The sequence below is a fragment of the Amblyomma mixtum genome, chromosome 3 (assembly GCF_055824585.1).
Source record: "Amblyomma mixtum isolate Tamu chromosome 3, ASM5582458v1, whole genome shotgun sequence".
NCBI lineage: Eukaryota > Metazoa > Arthropoda > Arachnida > Ixodida > Ixodidae > Amblyomma > Amblyomma mixtum.
In genome coordinates, this window is record NC_143014.1 from 180,307,807 (window position 1) to 180,328,741 (window position 20,935).

The window sequence follows — 20,935 nt, forward strand, 5'->3', positions numbered from 1 at the left end:
TTACGCTCCCTCCTTAATTTTTTCCCTCCATGATTGTTACCACCGGCCGACCTCTCCTCCTTTTCCTCTCGTTAAAATTCTTTTCTCCCTCTCTTTTTACGCCATGCTTAAAAGGAAGGAGAAAAAGACGAACAGAATCGCTTGTGCGCGCGCGTTCTGCCTGCATCCTCATGTTTGATGATGATCATCATCATCATCACCAAACAAGAACATTGACGCCCAGCTTTCCTTCTGAAGAGAGCCGTAGCCACACTGCTATTCTGTCAATCCACCTGGCCACCTCGACTGCACCTGCGGGGTTGCTGACTACAGCGTTTTGGCGTGGCGCCGTCGAGAAGGGGTTCGCCTGCTGCTTATTCCAACTCCGGCCTCAGCGCGGGGTCTGTGACACGGTCTCCTGGGCGGTCACTGGATTCCGAGCCTCGCCAGGGCTTTCGACGGGGAGGCAGCGAACCCGGAGAACGAGGAGTGGGCGACGGCTGCTGCCACGTCACTCGACGCCAATGGCTACCAAGGCTGCACACACCGGAGAATGCCCAGCGTTGCAGAGCAGTCAGCCGTCCGGCTACTACACACCCATCGACTTTGTCATCTGCGGCTTCCAGGGTGAGTTTTTTGAAGCCACTACCGTAAAGAAATTTTTTTTTTTCCGCAGCTCTTTGGCACCCGTTTGTGCGTTTCGCGGCGTCGCTGTTACCGTTGTTCCCAGCAGGACACCTTATTCGTGCTTTAAGCTGCGGAACCAATGAAGCGGGAGCTTGGAAAGCAAAGGAAAGGCGCATAACTGCCTTCTTGGAACAGTGGCCTTAAGCTACGTGGTGGTAGTGACAGATATGTGCGCTGCATGTGTTGGCATTGACAGCGTTGTGCCATTTCAAGGAAAGGAAAGAAAGGAAGTGCGCAAAACTGGCTCCCTGGGTCAGTGGACGCCTGAATCGCACTTATAGGTACGAGGGGTGATGAGAGAGAGATGTGGGCTGCAGGCATTGACAACGTTGTGCCAGAAACACGGCCCTGAAGCCGTAGGCCATCGGCGTTCACTATGTTCATTGGCGTTGGCAAAGTTTTACACTCCAATCATTTTAAGGAAAGGAAGTGCGCATAACTGGCTCCCTGGGTCAATGGACGCCTGAATGGTGCTTATAGGTACGTGGGGTGATGAGAGAAAGATGTGGGCTGCATGTGTTAGCGCTGACAACAATGAGCGAACTCTCGCGATGAACCATTAACTTCCACCTACCTGGGTGGCAGGGTGGGTGGGGACTTTAATATGTGCACATAAAGACAAACAGGAATTTCTTACGACTTATGCGAGAGAACATCGCGTTCCTCTCGCTCGTACCGCCTCTCACGGCTGTGACAACCTCGCTAAATACTTGCACAGACCTCGTCTTCGAGAACCAGGCATTGGTGCGAAGAAAGTCGAGCATATATCCGTCTCTTTCTCCAACCCCAAATCTTTATTCATGACAATCAAGAACTGCTAGTGGAGTGTTTCTTGAAGAAGGAATATGTGTGCAAAATAATGAGTTCTCTGTAATTGTACATACATGTATTGCTCGAATTCTTTGCCATATTCTATCAAAAAGCTGAAGCAGCTGATGAGCTGCGCTAAAATTTCGCTTTAGGAAGTAAAGTTATCGTTGGCAATTTTTCTTTCATACTGGGGGACCATTAATTCAAGACTGCACATTGGGATAAATTGGCAAAGCAGACACCTTATCAATTCCAGTGGCCGCATTTCAAAAGCAAACAAAGCCTGACCAGGTTAAAAAAAAAATTCAAGATCCCTGCGGTAACCCACATTGGAGCAATGCGAAAGCAATGACGCCTCATTTCAAGTTGCTTTCTTGTTTTTAATTTGTTCCTTAATTACCCACTTAATGCACAATTAATTTATTTTGATGTGTATTATTTCAGAATTAACTCGCAGTTATTTGCTTCAAACCACCCTTAAATCGTCTTAGTTTCAAAATTAATTCACAATAATTTCAGATAATTCACTTTAATCTAACAATAATTCAACTTAATGTACCATTTTAATTGGTTACCTCATTACACACTTTATTCCCAATTAATTCATTTTGTTTCACCTTAATCCACAATTTATTTAGAGTTAATTCACTTTAATTCATCCTTCATTCACCTTAATGTACCCTTCATTCATATTTCAATTATATTAATTTACTGTAATTCGTAATAAATCTCCTTTATTTGCAATTAATGCACATTAATTCACTCTTGACGCTTTTTATAATCATTACCATATTTACTCTCATAATAGGCGCATAATAGGCATCTGCTAGCAATCGTGTAAATACAGTATTGATCACAGTGCCAAGTTCGGGGTGCGTCTATTATGCGCGGAAATAAAAAAATTGATTTTTCGCGATCAAACTGGGGATGCACCAATTTTGTGAATGCGCCTATTAGTTGAGTAAATACGATATTTCTTACACGATGGCACCGCAATGTACACCCAGCTAAAAGCCGCAACCACAGGGCAACACAGTTGCATTTACCACCAGCATTGTGATGCAAGTGGCGGCCGAAGGCAATAAAACTGTGCAACTTTGATGCCTTCCTCTCGCATGTAGTCAGGCTGACTCAAGTGTAAACCAGGCTGCTGAAAAAGGTAAAACGGGGGGGGTCAGCGTATAGTTAGCAATATACAGGGTTATATTGCACTTTGACCTTTGTAGAGCTTTCAGGATGTGCTTGAAAGAATTTTGTGTAATTTGTGCACCCTCTTTTTGAAGCCTTAAAGAAAAAAGTCCACAAATTATGAGAGTAAATAGAGCAGTTGCTTTGAAATTATTTAAAAAAAAGTACCAATATTCGCAGAAGCTTAGTCCAGAATCCTACTAAAGCCGGCTTGCCAGACTGAAAACAGTTGAGTGGCGTAGGGAAAGCAGTAAAGGGCAAACAGATGAAGGACTGGATAGCTCGAAACACCGAGTAGTGAGGGCGTGGTGGTGATGGTGGCTGCTGCTGTGTAAAGACGCTGCATGCATTAAAATATTGTTGTCGGTTTACTCTGTTGTTGCTTATCTGAAACATTGCTTCGTAAATAACGTCTACGTATCCGCTGCTTCTGTCCTGAGCGTGCAATCTGCGTTTCTTCGGAAGACACTCGTCCTATGCTAGGCGCGAATAGTTCGAGATCAGTGAGAGATTGTTCTCAGTTGTCGAACTTCCACCTCACATTATATTTATATAAGTAAATACTGCCGTTCCTACTGATATCCATAACATCAGAGGCATAAAAATGACTGCTATCACATAACTTCGTGAAAAATCCTTAAATTGAGATTTTTTGCACAGTTGCTGTAAACTGTGGGTCTTCGTTGTAAATATTTAGTGGTTGTAGGCAAATATCAGTGGGTGATCTGTGTATATTAATGGATAACACATCATTTCAAGTATAAAAGCACTGAAGGAAAAAAAGTAAATTGCGTAACCGCCCATTCCAACATTTAGAGAGGCGTGGCAAAAACAAATCTCACTCACTCCAGTTTAAAGTCCCGAAATGACACTTGAGCAATGAGAGGTGCCATAGTGGAGGACTCCAGAGTAATCATCTAGGGTTATTTGATGTTATTGCACTGCACACAGGTGCCTTTTGCATTTCTGTATAATGTCAGCGCATGTTAAATAACCCCAAGAGATCTAAATGAACCTGGAGCCTCTACTGTGGTGTCCCTCATAGCATGTGTGCCACTTCGGTACATTTTTTTTAAGGGGTTACTTATTTATTCTGTTTTCGCACGGCTATGTTGAAAATATACAGTTATTTATGCTAGAAACGTGCCTTAAATAACAAGTATCAGCAATGTACAGCAAAAGGTCGTTTAAATTTTTGAACTATTATGAGTAAACAGAAAGTGATGTACACCGTGATCAGGAAGCAGTCAGGTTGAGATTAGCCTGTTTTATTGCTCAGAAAAATTCTTCGATAACTTGCCTTTTTCCATTAGGCGTGAACGTAACGATACACTCCCTCGTCACGTTCAGAACTGAGGATCAGACGGGCGGCATTCAGTGCATCCCAGCTTGCCCGTGCAAAAAGAAAAATAATGTTCAACAGTCTAGCAAGGAAACAACACTTCAGAATTGGTATCTAAGTTCTGGAAGTGGTAAGGGAATACGTCTACTCTTCTAATGACACCTCTACTAAAGATAATACGTCTAGGGCAGGCAGTGGCTGCTGATCCGCATCAAGAGATGGAAATAACTAGAAGAATAAGAATGGGGTGGAGCGTATATGACAGGCTCTCCCAGATCATGAAAGGCAGTTTAACAATATCCCTAAAGAGAAAAGTATACAACAGCTGTAGGTTATCGGTACTCACCTGTGGGGCAGAAACGTGGAGGCTAACTACGAGGATGCAGCTTAAGTTATGGACAATGCAGCGAGCTATGGAAAGAAAAGTGATAGGTGCAACGTTAAGAGGCCAGATGCGAGCGGAGTGGTTGAAGGAACAAACACGGGTTAATGATATCCTAGTCGAAATCAAGAGGAAGAAGTGGGCTAATGTAGGGCATGCAATGCGAAGGCAAGATAACTGCTGGCCCTTGAGAGTGGATTCCAAGAGAAGTCAAGTGTAGCAGGGGGCTTCTGTTAAGCTGGGGGTCCACTACACTGCTAATATGCACCTTGTGTGGTCCTAGCCATTCACTGAAGCAGTGGCGAGGAGGGCCATCTCTTCTATGGCCACCGCCGCTCAGGCGTTCTCGCAACGCCTTGGGAAACAACCTTCTCCTCATGGGACGGCGGCGGCGACCGCATGGCAGCGGCGAAGGGTAAAACGGTGGCGAGGAGTAGAAGCGCCGACGCTCAGACGACGGAGTCAGTGCGCGGCGGCGACGACGGCTGCAGCAGTCGCGGCCACCTGCGCTCTGCGTTACGTTGCTCGGTTTCGCGCATGCACAGCTGTGGCTAAAATTGATCACGGCGCACGCCAGACCGGATGTTGACGAGCCTAGTGAAGCTTTCCGTTTCAAAACGGAGGAGTAGAGGCGAGCCAACTTCTGGTTGCGAGGCGGCTTCACAAAAAGTGACGTCAGGGCCTCTCCTTCGTTAACTCTCTCTCCCTCTCGGCCGGTTCACGTGTCCGCTACAGCACCTGTGAACCAGTTGCCACTGATGCCTTCTCCTTCAGGGCCTATGAGAAAGTTGCCAAGGGAGTGTCAATCGATCCGCCTGCAAGTCGGCCGTGTTGCTTTAGCAAGCTGCCTATGGCAAAGCCAGGGTCCGTTTTTAGCTCACTTTCAGTGGTTGGCTTGACAGTGTGCCAATTGTAACTGCAGTAGGATATGACTTGTGCCTTGAGCAGGTCGCCTGATTTTGGCTGGATTCGGACTTTGCCTGCTGTAAATGTACAGGGTGGCCAGGAGTAGTGGAATTTCTTAACTGAATTGGACTGTTGATGGCTGTAGATATGTGACTGTGAGCACACCGAGATGTGCTTGCCATTTGGCATTCGACATTGTTGCTCCTATATTTGGAGGTGGGCACTATCCGGAAGCAATCTGTCTTCCATTTAAGAGTGTTAGAGTGAAGGTTAATATGCGGTCGGAACATCACCCTGCATTCCATTAAGTACTTAGCTTGCAACTCTGCCAAAGCTGATATGCTTGTGTGCTGCTATGTTTGCATCTAAAAGGTAGGCAGCCAATAGGGTGAAATAGTGAACTGAAGAGTCGATGAAATTGGGAGGAGCAATAGTTGCACCCGACTACCATGGCAAAGCATGTTTGCTCGTGACGATGTCTATGCACTGCGCGAGTTGCGGCATTTAGCATTTCATTTTAAAACAGAACCCCACTGTTATGGTTTTCAGGGAATCGTGAACAAAGCAGCCTTGTAGCTTAGTAGCTGAATTCAGCACATGGAAAAAATGTGAGTGCGAGTGGAACAGGTGCAGGAGCAGCATGCGTGCCACACTGCTTTAGAGGCTGCCACTTTCTTTGCGATGTACCATGCGGCATGCTGTCAGAGTTGTGACGTAGCAGCCAAGTTTGTATAGTATTGATTTCCATGGGAGCTAGAGCAGGACTGGCTGCAGCACCCAGGAACTAACGTTGGTGTTCTACTGTATGCTCAGATATATTTTCATTGCAGCCCGCACCGAGCCCTCAAGAAGCAGAAGTGATATGCGAGAGTGGCACGCCAAGAGTCAAAAATGGGGCATATAGTCGTCTGAAAGCAGCAGCTAGGAGTGGCCACTATTAAGCTTTCTGCTTGCAATACTAGGTTGTTCAGGGCCTTTATTGCACTGTTCAGAGGGCACTCTATTGTCTTTTGTGTTTGTTTCATTGGTCCGTGGTCTATACGTGCCACAACCAAGCACTTTGCAGCGTCAAGCTGGTGTGAAACATTGGCAGTGTGACAGTCTCTGCAGCGAAGGTGCAAGCACGACAAAACTGGCACATTCCCAGCAGTGTTGGCTTTTGGCTTGGCACCATGAAAACAGAAATGCCCCTGGGCTGGTGGTTCGCACTATTCCTTGGTTGCTTGCAGCAGTTGCGAATGGATGCAGAAAAAATGTGGCTTGGCTCCGTTCCACGTGTTTCGGTTGGTCACTGCACTTGGCACATGCTCTGCTGCACCAGCTTGAGCATAGTCTTGGTGCCAATGTTACTCCCACCTATCGTCTTGGTGCCAGTATTACTGCCACCTCTCACAATTCTTCCCCGTGCCATGCCAGCATCTGCAGACACGCTGCAGCCAAGCCGACAGAGTTCTATCTATGGGTGACCCAGACCTGCTGACGCCCAACTGCCAGCTGGTTCTGGCGTATGCTCGCCGCGAGGGTCTTCAGCACGTTCACAGTACGATGCAGCACCGGAGCCGGCACAAGAAAGGCCCCCTGGTGTGGCTGGCCATGCTGCGGCTTGGAGACCACAGGTTTGCGTCATATCCCGAGGAGGCCAAGGAGATCGCAGCTGAGCGGGCTGTCCCACCAGGTGGGTGGTCTGGGTGGTGTTTTGAGGGGGAGGGGGGTGTTGGCTTCTTGCGAAGGGGCTCTTTGTAAAAATATTGTAACTGCAAACCTCTTTTCAACCAGGCAATGTGGGAACTATTGAGAGAAGCTCACATGGTGTGTATCGCGTGGGTTACAGGCCACTGCCATGCCACTTATCAGCAGCACCTGCCTTTGAGGTGGGCATGTAGGCGACCATTTTTATCGACCATTTTTAGCCAAATTAAAGTGCTATCATGTACAATCTGTACCAAACATTCACCACAGTGGCCTGCCCTTTGCTTGACCTTCAAAACTTCACCTTAAATGAGTTTCGTCGGGGTGCCGCGACTGTCAGGTCACGTGGCGGGAAGACAATGTATGACGCGTATATAAACGCCGCGTAGCCGCGCTTGCCTTGTTATCCATGGAAGAAGACTCGAGAACGTCTGTTTAGTCATGTCAGAGCCATCATTCGACCTTTGGGTATAACCGTATTTAAACCGGGCATAACTATTATTCTGGCATGTTCTGTACTACAACAGATAGTCGGGTAATTTAGCTGCACCCGAAAGATTTCATTGTATACGAGATTCAACCTTCTTGCACACTCAAGAAGATTGTGCAGTTCGCTGGTTATTTTTATCCGAGGTCATTTTCTTGTTCTAATGTAAGGGCCGCTCTAAAAATAATTCTTGACACAAAAGAATTAGAAGGCGAATTTGTACCTTTTTTTAATGCGTTAGCTTTAGAAGCACCACCTTGAAGAAAAAGAGCCCAGCGTCCTCTGCTGTAGTGTTGTGTACACCATCTGCCACCTGCCACCTATCTGCCACCTGTGACAGCTGGCATGTGGCGCCCCTCAGCTCCTGTAGGCGAGAGGAGGAAGAGGCCACAATCTGGATGTGACTGGAAGAACCCGGAGAGTGGCTTCCGTGTACGGAGGACATCCTGAAACTGGCGGAGGGATGCACACCCTGAGGGTGGTTGACTGGGAAAAAACCCGGCGGGTGGCTACCATTGAAGGTTGAGGGCCGCTCAGTAGATGCCAACTACCGTGTAAACGCGTGTAAGGGCTGCACCCGTGTATGAGCCGCACCCCGTTTTCCCGAAGGCAATGTTTTAAAAAAAATAAATCTGTGTAAGGGCCGCACCCGAACTTTTCAAGACCCAGGTGGGAATAGTCTTCTAAATGCACGTGCCGTGGCCTTCGCGATCAGCTCTGGCTGCGAGCAAAAGTGGATCGCGGAGTCCACGCACGCGCCACAGCCGCCTGGGCTCGAGAGGCTGTCCCGTAGGCAAGGAGTGAAATGTGATTCGTACCGTATTTTCCGGTGTATAACACGCACCCTTGTATAAGACGCACCTGCCATATATGCAGGCTGTTATTGAAAAAGTTGGCATATAAGACGCACCCGTGTATAAGACGCACCCGTGTATAAGACGCACCCCAATTTACCCAGTTAGGCTAGTGAGGCTTAATTAAACATGCTTGTGTGACCATCGTGAAATGCACCGTACCTGTGAGTTCTTAAGCAACGCTAAGTGATCAATAAGGCAACACTCAAGCCGTACCCGCCCACGTTTTAACAGAAAAAAAAAACGCGAGAACTCTCCTTATGTCCATTACAACATTTTATTTTCACTTCAAACCTTCGAAGTCTTCATCTTCGGATGCGCTATCAAAAAGTTTGCCCCTTTCTGGAGGCAATGCAGCTGAAACATTCTCTTGGCACAATGCACATACTACATACACAGAGCAAAGTGCAAAGGGAGACTACAAAAAAATGCCGGCTTGTCTTGACAATGGCGAAAAGCGCGATTTTCGCCATCTTTTTGGCATTTCACATTACTTTTGCTTGGGGCCTCAGAAACGGCCGCGTGTTTATGATCCCGGAAGTCATCATCCCCGCCGTTTCATAATAAAGTTCACCTAGAAAAGTTGCGCATGGCGCTCCCCGTATTATAGCCGTGTTACAACCGCGTTATTGGTAGCGATATTTTTCCGGTGAAAAAACTTGAACATGAACCTGAGTAATTTCTGAACTCACAAAAATAGCCGAAAAATTCGCATATAAGACGCACTCTTGTATATGACGCACCAGCAAGAGTTTTGAAAAAAAGCCGCGTCTTGAACGCATTGTTTATGACATCCCACTTTCTTGTGGCAAGTGGTATGTTGGTCAATCTGATCATTGCTTGAATGAGAGGCTTCGTGAGCACAAAAACAACTTGAAAACTTTTACTGGCAGTAATCTGGTTTTGCACTGTAAGGAGTTGGGTTGTGTGCCATTTTTGAATAAGTGCTCGATCATGGCCAGACACCGGAATCAGCGAACACGTGAAATTATTTATGCAGTGCGTATCGCTTGCTTCAATATAATGCTGTTATGCTGTTCAGCATAATTAGCTGTGCTTGAAAGGTTATTGTCCTCTTTTGCGGCACGTATTGTGTTAATTGTCCTTTGTGCCTTTTTCCCCATGCTTGCAAGATGGTGTGAAATCTCTCATGCTGGCTTTGAAAGCATATGACAATGCCCCACATCAGCCACGTGGCATTTTTCATTCTTACTTCTCACTCAACCTCTCATGATTTTTGAACTGGTCTAACCGCTATCTTGCATTGCCGACTATTCCCATGACCCCACGCACCTGTCAAACAGTAGCATGCTTGTTAAGCAATTTGTACTCGTTTTACTGATTGCTAATCATGTGTTTGCTTGAGCAAAGTGGAATAAGCGGCAACAAACGAAACGAATTATGGAAACAGTACACTGGAAACAGTACAAATAGGTACAGGATGCACGCACGCTCATGCTTCACACCTTTGAACTACTACATCCACTGTACCCTTGACTGTTTTGAACAGGAATCTGTTCAGTGCTGAAATATGGTGAAAAGAAACTATTTCCTGGTCTGTGCCCTTCAATATGCACAGAAAATGGCCATGAAGTATTCATTATGTAGCTATAGCATGCAAATGTGCAGTCCAGTAGCTAGCTGACGATTGACACAAAAGGAATGAAACATTCTGAGTAAGAAATATCTGGCCGGGTGCATTTTTCATTTCTTCTGTCACATTAGTCATTTTTCAGACAGGCAGACAGATTGAGGTTGTACTGCAATCCAGGTCATATACATGGTGTTTCACCTAAGACTTTCTGCCATTTTTAAAAATAAGCTGTTTGAATTAGATGCGCGCTTTTTCTGGCATAGCATTGTCAGTGGTGTAGTACATCATAATTCAACTAAGACGTGCTAACTAGCAGGCTTGCTAACCAATATTTAATAGTTAAATTTTAAACTATTACCGTTGGGCTCCTTAATTATTTAGAGGCATGCAGACCACCGTAAGTAATGTCCATATGCGTTTTTTAGAATTTCGAGAACGCGATTATCCTCGGCGCTGTGGCCCAACAAATTTCGCCTACATCGCGCCAAAATACATACGGTTTGAGAAGCTTGCAGGCAAAGCAACCTCTCCAGTGAACCTAACTCGTCGAAATAGCCAAAACTTGTTGGGCCACAGCGCCGAGGATAATCGCGTTCTCGAAATTCTAAAAACTGATATGGACATTACTTACGGTGTGCTACATGCCTCTCAATAATTAAGGAGCCCAACGGTAGTAGTTTAAAAGTTAACTATTAAATATTGGTTAACAAGCCTGCTAGTTAGCACGTTTTAGTTGAATTATGATGTACTACACCACTGACAATGCTATGCCAGAAAAAGCGCGCATCTAACTCAAATAGCTTACTTTTAAAAATTGCAGAAAGTCTTAGGTGAAACACCCTGTATATAGGGTTGCCAAAAAGGTTTCGATGACCATTGCATCCCCCAAGTAGAATATACAGCAGCTTTTCTTCCATGTCGTGCTTTTCTGCTGCAGCTGTCATCTTTAGTTTTTCTAAGAACTGGAGTATGTGAGCAGGTGTAACACAGAAATGAATTCATAGTGACAAAAATATAACATTATGTGTGTACATTTGTTACAGCTGGCAAAATGAAATAATAAATCAAACTAATAGTGCCTTGCCTGCAAGAAGTGTGTTTAGTATGCTAAGTGTCAGTAAACAAAATATTAAAATGGTGAAGTGTAGAAGCATACCTTCGCATTCCTTTAAACAGCGTACTAGACTGGGTTACTGCTGCCATGGGCTGTTTACAGTGATTTCAATGTGCACTGAACATCACGCTCATTGAAATTTCAGGCGTGCATTTGTTGCATCCTTGTTCTTTTTTTGTGTGCATGAGTGTGTGTGCAAATAGTTTTGTGGTAAGGTGCCTCCTGTACTTTAAGTTTCACAAGAATATGACAGTGTTATAACATGCCCCTTGCTTGTTCTATGCATGTACCATATACACTTGACTAAGGGCCCTGCACTCGTGTATGGGCCATTATGCCTGGCTTGGGAGCGTTTAATTACGGGGGAACAAAAATTTGCAAAAAGCAACTGCACTTCACGCATGTGTAGCCTTTCTTGTGTGGCACGCTACCCAGGGAGCTACTAGTAATGACAGCTGTCTGCTGCTATGATTATTATCATTTTTAAGCGTGCACTGCTCTGCAGCTGTGTGCCATTTAAAGCAGGATTCAGATGCTTGTGCTCAGAGCCAATGGAAACAGCCGACCATGAAATGATGCTGAGTGGACAACTAAGTTGTCTGCCTGTGGATTTTCAATTCTTGGTGTGTGGTGTCTCCAGACATTATGTTTTAAAATTACAGGAATTTGAAATGCATTGAATACAACAGGAATGGCTTCATTTACAAGGGTAACAAGGATTCGGGCCCAAGAACCAGTGGCAGCAGTACCGACGAAGCATAAAGGTGCCTGCAACTGGACAGCAGATATAGCGTCAGGCTGTATAGTACAGTAAAGTAGTTTTCCCGTAATATGGTTGGTAGATTGAACAACAAGTGTCGCTTTCGTGTAAGGGCCACACCCTACCAAAATTGCAAAATAAAAGTGCAGACCTTAGTCGAGTGTATGCGGCATTTCTTTATTCGTTGTTTCGGATGTTTTATTTTTTAATGCAGGAGCCTGATTGGGGAAAAAGCCTGATTGGGGAAAAAAAATGTGTCAGTCATAAGATTCGCCAATTGGCTGGAGGGAAGCGAGGTCACTTGTGGTAAAGACACCAGTGGCTTCTAATGCAATTGAATTGCTAACACACGTGGTAATCGGCTGTCCCTGCAAATTTTTTTTTGTATACATCTGTGGTTTGCCTTTCTTAGTGCATTTCTGTGGTTGCCTGAAGCAAACTACATCTTGAAATGTTGCCATGCCAAAACCTCAAATGGGGCATATGCATTCTGAGGCATGTATCCTTGGCAGAGTTTGTTTTGGTATGCATTCTCACGTATTATATTCTCTGTTTACAGGTTTCAGTGTGAACATCATCACGCTTCTGGTCCACTTACATTTTGCCTGCCCACAGTTTTATCACAATGCTTGGATATTGCACCGTTGCTCTTGAGGAAACCTGCGACTGCCTGCATTGTAGCACTAGAATTCTTTGCTCATGTTTATGCTAGTGTCCCATCCTGAAGTACTGCGAGTGGTTAAACTGTGTGCAGCAGCACATATTTACTTTTTAAAATTGTGCGTGTTCCTGAACTCTTGTGATGGCATGTGCACTGCTTGGGGAGCAGTGTTTTTTTTTCTTTCCCCATCCAGCATGCTCCTTCCTTTCATGTCAGTTTTGCAGACATGCCATGATCTACAATGTGAACTTCTGCATGTTTGTGATTTTTTTCTCTTGTTCCTATCTCTAGATTCCTTATGCATACTCTGAGAAGGTTGCTGGTCAGCACCGGTCAGTGATGCTAACTAAAATACATTTAAAGGGCCCGCCGTAACAGCTCTGGCTGCTGACTGCAAGGTGGTGCAGTCAAATCCTGCCACAGTTCGATAAAGGTGTAAAAACTCCCATGTGCTGCGAGATGTCAGTGCACGTCAAGGAACACGTACATTCAGTCTAAATTAATCCTCAGCCCTCCACTAGGGCGTTCCTTGTTGCCAGTGTGTAACTTTGGGGCATGAAACCCTGTGTGCCATACCACAGCAGTATGGCTGAAGGTCCAGTTATGTCAGAACGTTGAAGATGTTTGTTTTGAAAATATTGCCACACTGCTGGCACTCTGCTGGCGCCACCTGGTGGCCGAACCTTGCCTCCAGGCGCGTGGCCACGCGTCGTCTTCGTTCTGCATGAGCTCGGCGGTTCGGCGGGCTTCGTCCTAGGAAACGCTGTGCTTCCCGCTTTTCTGCTGCGTTTGTCGGTGACATTTGGTGGAGGTGCGGGGTACTATCCCATGTACGCTGACCCCGACGACAGCCGTGATGCTTCTCCCCAACCCGCGGGCGCCACACCCGTCCACAAAACGAGCTGTCGCTTAAGAGGCCTGCAACCCGAGTTCGAGCCACTAACAAGGCCTGTCAGAGCGATGACGTCCACCACTGGCAGCCAGACAGGTCAGTCCTCCGGCAGTGCCCCGCCGTGCGTCCTCCTCGCACCTCGGTCGCCACCATCCTTCCACAGTGACCGGTTTGAGGATGTAGAAGACTGGTTGGCCAATTTTGACCGTGTGGCCGCATTTAACCAGTGGGACGAGGAGCGGAAGCTGCTGAATGTATATTTCGCACTGCTCGACTCGGCGAAAACGTGGTTTGAGAACCACGAGGCGTCCTTCTCCAACTGGGCAGCTTTTCGCCGTGAGTTGCTCGCCACATTCAGCTCGAGCCAACGGAAGGAGAACGCTGAAATTGCCCTTCGCACAAGGTCACAGCAGTCCAACGAGAGCGTGGCCATGTTTATAGAGGACATGACACGCCTCTTCAATCGGGCCGACCCTACCATGCCAGAAGCTACAAAGGTGCGGCACCTTATGCGTGGGGTGAAGGAGCAGCTGTTTGCTGGCCTCATGCGCGACCCTCCGCTAACCGTCGCCGCCTTCACCAAGGAAGCTACCTCCATGGAGCGTTCATTGCTGGAACGGAGCGCCCAATACGGCCGTCAGGCAAATGTAGCGGCCACTCAATACTTCGCGCCCTTGCCAGGCCCCGGGGATGAGGCACTGCGAGAGATTGTACGGAGCATTGTCCGCGATGAACTGCGACACCTCCGCATGGATGCTCCGTTGGCAAGCATACCTGCTACAGGGGACGTCATCCGTGACGAAATCCAGCGCGTGGTGCAGCCACCACCAGCACCACTACCGGAGCCACACGTCATGTCCTACAGCGATGCCCTGCGCCGACCTGCTCCCATGCCGCAAGAGTTTCGCCCAGTTGCCGGACCTCGAACATCCCACCGTTACGTGCGCCCCATCGAGCAGCAGCAGAACCTGCGCCCTCATATCAGCAAAGCGCACGTGTGGCGCACGCCCAACGGCCGCCCGCTCTGCTACCACTGCGGGGAGCCTGGCCATATTCTGCGGCATTGCCCATACCGGCGTATGGGTTTGAGAGGATTCCCGCCCGACGCGCCTCGACCTCGCTATGGCGAAAGACCGCAGGACATCGACGAGTACCTCGCCGCTCACGTGCTGCCCCCGGCCTCGCAGCAGCGCCAATCGCGATCGCCATCCCCGAGGCGCTTTGCTGCGCCCAGTCGGCCCTCAACATCTGGTCAGTTCAGACGCACGTCCCCTCGCCGGGAAAACTGAAGACGGCGTCCTCCGGGGGTAGGATGGCCATATTTAAAATTGGTTACTAGCTCTATGAGTGCAGCTGTGCGCAATGCCAGTGATGGCCAGCCTGCCATGCCTCTTGTTACCATGGCACTGGGCTGAGGCTACTAATATAAAAACATTTCAGTACAGACACATCCAGCTGACAGTTTAGGACTATGATTCTTGCATGCGATGCCTTGAAGGTGCACTAAACAGGAATTTTTGCAGTTCCAGTGTACATGCTGCGAACACTCTTACCCCGGCTCCCACATTTTTTTTATGTCACCGCAGAGAGTAGGAGGTAAGAGCCAACATGGTTGGTATGGTAAAAAGCATGTGGAGTGGCTTTCAGCCAATTGTGTTTCAGCTCCGCTGTGCCTTTGGCTGAGTAATATGCATGCAGAGTGATCTTTGAAAAATGTGTGGGCTGCTGTTTGGACTATGCACAGCTGTAACAGATGGTCGGGCACATCACCACTGTAGCTGCAGATGAGAAAACATTGTCAGCTTACCTCGAACTTACTTCAGTGATATATTCTCTGAACAATAAATATGTACCGGTTTTATCATATTACTACTCACACAGTGTCCAAAAACAGTAGTGAAAATTACTTTGGGTATCTTAACAGATGATAGCAATTTCATTGGCCACCACAGATTGACGAGGTCGAGTATGGCAAAACCAAATAGTCCATGCGTATTTTACTTCCGTGGGCCTAATTTGTGGCTATGTTGTCTGCATTTGAAACTATTCATTCAAAGGAAACATACCCCCACCCTCAGAGCACCTTTATTGCTCGTGTTGGTTTTTTAAAATCAATGCAGGCCTTGCTCGTCTGCCGGAAGCTGCTCACGACATTGCTGTAGCTCATTTGAGCATGTGCACATGCTGTTGAATAAAGAATTTTCAGATATTTTCTGTTTTGATGAGTGAGCTCCAACATGCGAATCCTCACGTGCACAGCACTGTTTGCGAGCACCTTGAACACAGAATGTTTCCAAAGAAGGGGACATGCAGAGCACGCACTTGAGGGTTTATGTTGGTCTTGTATCGAGGTTGTTATTGCTTTTGTGGGTGCAGAGAGGAAGTTATGTGATCTAGAGCTCGGCACCTCATCAAGTTTGAACAAGATGGAAAATTCTTTGTCACAAACTTTATTTCGATGGAGGCAAATCGACACATTGCTCGGAGAATGAGATGCTGGCTGTTTGCTTTCACAAGGAACGAAAAGGAAGTGAACACTAGCATAGGCAATTTCAATGGAGCTGCAATGCAAGTGTGTGTGTTGTGGAAGTGAATCAGATATCTGCAGGGCATTCAATCTAACCACACATTTCCACAATGCAGGTTCTTTTAGCTTGTGTGCAGTTTTGGGATCAAGCAGGCTTTCAGTGAAGTTTGGTCAGGCGAAGTACATGTGGCCAAAGCCCAGCCCTCCCGCTGCCTGTGCTACCTCTAGGGCACACTCTAGGGTGTAGTGAAAAGTGCCTCTTTGCAACAGACTTATGTTAGCTGCATGTACCGGGTGTTTCAGAGAACATTTTCAAAAATTTTCAAAAACAGGATTTTTGAGGGAAAAATATGGCTTTTGTAGCATAGTATTATCAGTATTGGTGGACATCAGAAAATGGGTGAATCATCATAACTAGTAGGCTGGTTCTAATTTTTAATAAACTTTTTGATGTTCATTGCATCTTAATAACTTGTCCTTGCAGAGATGCTATCTGCATTAGGAAAAGTAACTGTTGGTCAAATGTGCAGGGAAACCCCAAGGTGGAGCAGATTTGTAATAAGGGAGGAGTTACTCATTTCCATCCACCCAAGCGCAGTCATACAGCTACAAAGGAAGGCAATATAGCTTTCTCAGAAACTTCGTAGTTAAAGAAAAATTCGTCCTGGTCCGGGGTTCGAACCCAGGACCATCGCTTCACCGGAGCTGTCGCTCTACCAATTGAGCTAACCGAGAAGATTAGCATAAGCCAAGGCTCTTAATTAGGCTAGTTGGTTGCTATAATTTGACATAATGGCTAGTGCTCAGGGAGTCGCACACGGAAGGAATCCTGTGATGCTAGTCACTAGACAGGAAGGACACTTGCGTTTGTCCTGTCTGGATTCCTTCTGTGTGCGTCTCCCTTGTGCGCTAGCCATTATGTCGAAGTTAGCACATGGCAGCGCAAGAGCGAATTGATCAATAACTTGAAATGGGAACATTGTTGGTCAAACACTTGACCAGTGATGACCCCTAAACGTTTCACCAACACGAGTTATTGATCAATTTGCTCTCGTCTTGGTTAGCTCGGTTTATAGAGTGACTGCTCTGATGAAGCAGTGGCCCCGGTTAGAACCCCGGACCAGGATGAATTTTTCTTTAACTACGAAGTTTCCGGGGAAGCTGTACAGCTTTCCTCAGTAGCCGTATGCCTGCGCTTGGGTGGATGCAAATGAGTAATTGTTCCCTTATTAGGAAAGTAACTGTGATGCAACTGTCTGACAAAATCGCAACTGGAAGTTTACTTCTAAAAACTGGGTTGTGATGCTGCTGTTGGGCTGTTGCACTGGGCTGAGTGAAAGGGCAGGACACCACATGGTGTGTGTGCTGATCGCAGCCATATGGAACTGCCACTGAACTGTAACGGCAGCCAGAACATGACACTTTTTGGTGACATGTATTCATAGTTTTATGCCAGTGTCCTCATATGCAGTTCAAAAACCTGCTTAACTAAGTATCTGCCCTAAGCAGGCAATGACACTCAGCAAAGAGCACTACACTAGCAGACGACATATGACGAGATGGAACACACCAGTTTGCTTGGGGGCAGCGGGACAATGCTGCAAAAAGCGCCACTGCACAACCTAATTCAAAGGTACAAGGGTACAACCATCTCACCATGCTCCCTGCTTTCAGTATTTTCATTTTCTCCTTTCACCGAGTATAACTCCTACTCAATAGCCAGCTAGCTGTGGCGCGGATTTGGTTAAAACTGAATTAAGTACAAATTTATTAGTATTTTTTTTCTTTACACAGAAAAATCCAAACCCTAGTCAGAGTCTGTGCGTCAATTCGGGATGCCGGACCTATATACCGTACTGCAGCATACCATACCAAATATTCTGCCACCTAGATCTCAAAGAAACTGTAAATTTTGGAAATTAATGTCCCAAAGCGACACATGGGCTATTAAAAAACAAGCTATATCAATGTGGATCTGCATGGCCTTGAAGACATTTCCAATGCCCACATGGGTTGAGGCCATTGCAATGACCTCATTATCTTGGAAAGAAACTAGAGCAACTGTAATGTTGACCTAGGGTGGGTTTAATGTGAACTGAAACCAAACACTATAACAGCAAAGCTTCTTTATGTAGGAAGCCTCGGCGTTGCTACCACAGCCTACCTTTCTCACTTTTGTTTCTATTTTCACTGCTCACCCTGCCATTTGGTTTCCACTAATAGTGCCACCAGCCGAACTCTCAAACCTTTTTCTGCTAAGGAAAAAATTTCATTGAATGAAGTAACCATCCATGTGGCATCCGACGTGTTCACTTCGACACAGTTCCTGTGTGCTCCACTACGACTGATCTGCCAAGTCCACAGTGGAGGCATATATTATTCATGCTTGTTTCCTTCCAATGACTTCAACATCATGAGCAAGGCCATTACAGCTGGGGCAGACAAAGATAACTGTTTTCCTTTGGCTTTTTTGGCTTTCCTTTCTAAAATTGCCATCAAGCAATGCAGTTTTCAGCTGTATTATTCAGTTATTAATGCTTCGTTCCAAATGCACAAGTAGCAAGCATTGGTGTCAGCCAGCTGCCAGCAAAGGTTTGACTTTTGAGGAACTAGTTTCTGTTCTTTGGGCCCCTTTTTGCATTTGAATCTGTACATCGAAAAGCCCCAATTTTGAAGAAACAACTCATGCTAAAACAGGTGTTGCAGGGATTCTGGCAGCACTTTACACATTTTCATGCGCAGGTATTTAAGAACACAAAACAAAAACCAACAATAGCAAAAAAAAACACTTTGTAGCGCAATATTTGCGCTTTTGAAGAGCGCAAGCTTTGCTCCCTGAAAATAAGGCGACAAAAGTGCACAAGTCGCCGACGCAGGACACTCCTTCCAGCTCACAGTGGCAATCAATGTCACAGGGAGCAAAGTACAGGTGCTGACACAAGTTTTCGGAACACGCAAATTACAACAAAACGTATTTTCTGAACAGTTTCAGCATGCATCCACGAACTGACGAAGGAACTCCGTGTTTTCCTTCGCGATCAATACGACGCACTTCTTAATGCCAGGCTGTGCCTCTACGTAGCGGGAAAATTGACGCTTTTTGTGATTTCGGCGTTCCGAAAACTTTTGTGGGCACATGCACATACTTTTGTTTCCACTTGGGTGCCAACTTATGCCCCATCGAAGCCACCTACAGCACTGGGACTGTGGCATGTGTCGAGCATTGGCCACCGACGCACTCGCCTTACAATGATTTACTGAGAAAGCAAACAGCTACAAGCATTTCAGGAGGCCATGCTATGCTGTGAAAGAAAAGTGGCTGTCAAATTCCGATTCAACATCAGGAAAGTCTCCATGCAGACAAATCCGCCAGATATTTTTGGCAGAAGCTGGCGCTGCCCTTGTAAACTGCATCGTTATCCTCCTTCTGTCACTCTTGCTCTGGAGGTAGTGATAAGGTAATCTAACGTTTTCACTAGGAAAAAAGAAACTGACTGCTGCTGCAAAAAAAACAACAGCAAGGCACGATCACTTTTCCAACCCAAACATATTTATTTTTCCGGAGGCAAAAAGAAATGCATTCACAGGCGTGCAGGGAACCTTATCTTGCAGTAAGAGCAGTCGATACTCATCTCAGGTAAGAAGCTAGTTCAAATAAATTGAGAAAGAATGCGAACAGCCACTTACGCTCCAAAGAGTGACGTCCATTTGGTAACGTTGTTTATGAAAGCAGTTTCTTATAAAGTCAACAGATGGCGCCAGAGTGCAAACGCATTTTATTATAAAACTGACCGATGGCACCACAGGGCATCATACTGATGCTTACAGTTTTATTATGATATCAAACCTTTTCAATTTGTGCACAACAAAGCGCGAATTTTTCTCGGAACGTTCAAATGTGTAAACTCTTCATATGTGCGTGCCGCGCCTGAACGGGTATGCAAGGTTGTAACAAGTGCATTCCATGTCGTACATAGGATAAAATTACATGTCAACATCAATTGATTTTCAGCATCATGCATCATTTCTGGCTTCCCACAAGGTATAACTGGTAAAATTAAGCTATTATCTCTACTAGACCAGGTCCTGTCTTGTCCACATGACCGTCCAACCAGGTTTAATAAACATGTTTTACTGAATGACGTAGCCATGTATTGCAAAATTAGGATCCCACAGCACTGAGCAGTGCGAAATTCCTCTCTTTATAAAGTTCCTGTCACTCAGTGCAGCAGTTTCTCGCCATTCATTGCGCTTTGCAGCTGCAGGCTGAAGTGCAATGCGCAGACGAGTAAAAATAAAGTTAACTACTAGCAATGCACAGTAAGAAGCATTGTACTGCTGTCACTTTTAACACATTTCTGGAAGTATGCACTAGTTTCAGTCAGAAGTCACTCACCAATGGGCCTTTGATAATGTATTTAGCAGCAGCTCCCATGTTAACTTTTCACATTTTTACAAGTATGCAATGCCTTTTGCAACAGCTTTAAGGAACACAAAGCAGCCTTTGTCTGTAGTTGCTCACAGCTAGCATACCACTACAGTGGCTAATCACTGAGGAGTCTACAAAGTATCTCAAAATCAGAGCTGTTTATTTTTCAACTCCATGTAGCCCGGTTCCCCAGCAGCTAACAGCTGTCAATAGCTCAGGGGCACCAGGAGGATTGCATGAAAATCAGTACAAAACACTGCCAGGACCTTGCACATGTGGTGAATGGATATCATTACAAATGGTAAGACCGCAGCACAGAGCAGAAGAGTAAAAAAACTGCAACAAAACATGTAACTAGCAGTAAACTAAAATGAATGGTACCAGGTACTGGGGGATGTGCAGTGATGGAAAAGTCAACAAGGACCATGGCTTCACAACACAAAACCATAGTCATGATTTCTTCACCACTACACACATTGATATTTTCCACATCTCTACCTTTCAAATTCATTAAAGCACAAAAATCTAGGGCCTTTGGGCACAGTGAACATGCCATTTTGATGCTGATTTATCATACACAATAAAAGATGATAGTGAATTTTTATGGTGCAAGGGCATCTACGGCCAAAGAGCG

The 20,935-nt window shown here is 46.0% G+C and overlaps 1 protein-coding gene and 1 long non-coding RNA gene across 3 annotated transcripts in view; both read left to right on the forward strand.

The window, feature by feature from the left end:
* LOC149352902 (exosome RNA helicase MTR4-like) overlaps nt 1-20,935 on the forward strand; it is a 148,762-nt gene that overhangs the window by 35,732 nt on the left and 92,095 nt on the right. The gene's annotated exons all lie outside the window — the stretch shown is intronic.
* The window catches only part of LOC149352903 (uncharacterized), a 35,741-nt gene continuing 14,891 nt past the window's right edge, over nt 86-20,935 (forward strand). The window contains exons 1-2 of the long non-coding RNA XR_016290879.1: nt 86-606; nt 6,711-6,969. This is a non-coding gene — a long non-coding RNA (uncharacterized LOC149352903). The remainder of the gene's footprint in view (nt 607-6,710; nt 6,970-20,935) is intronic.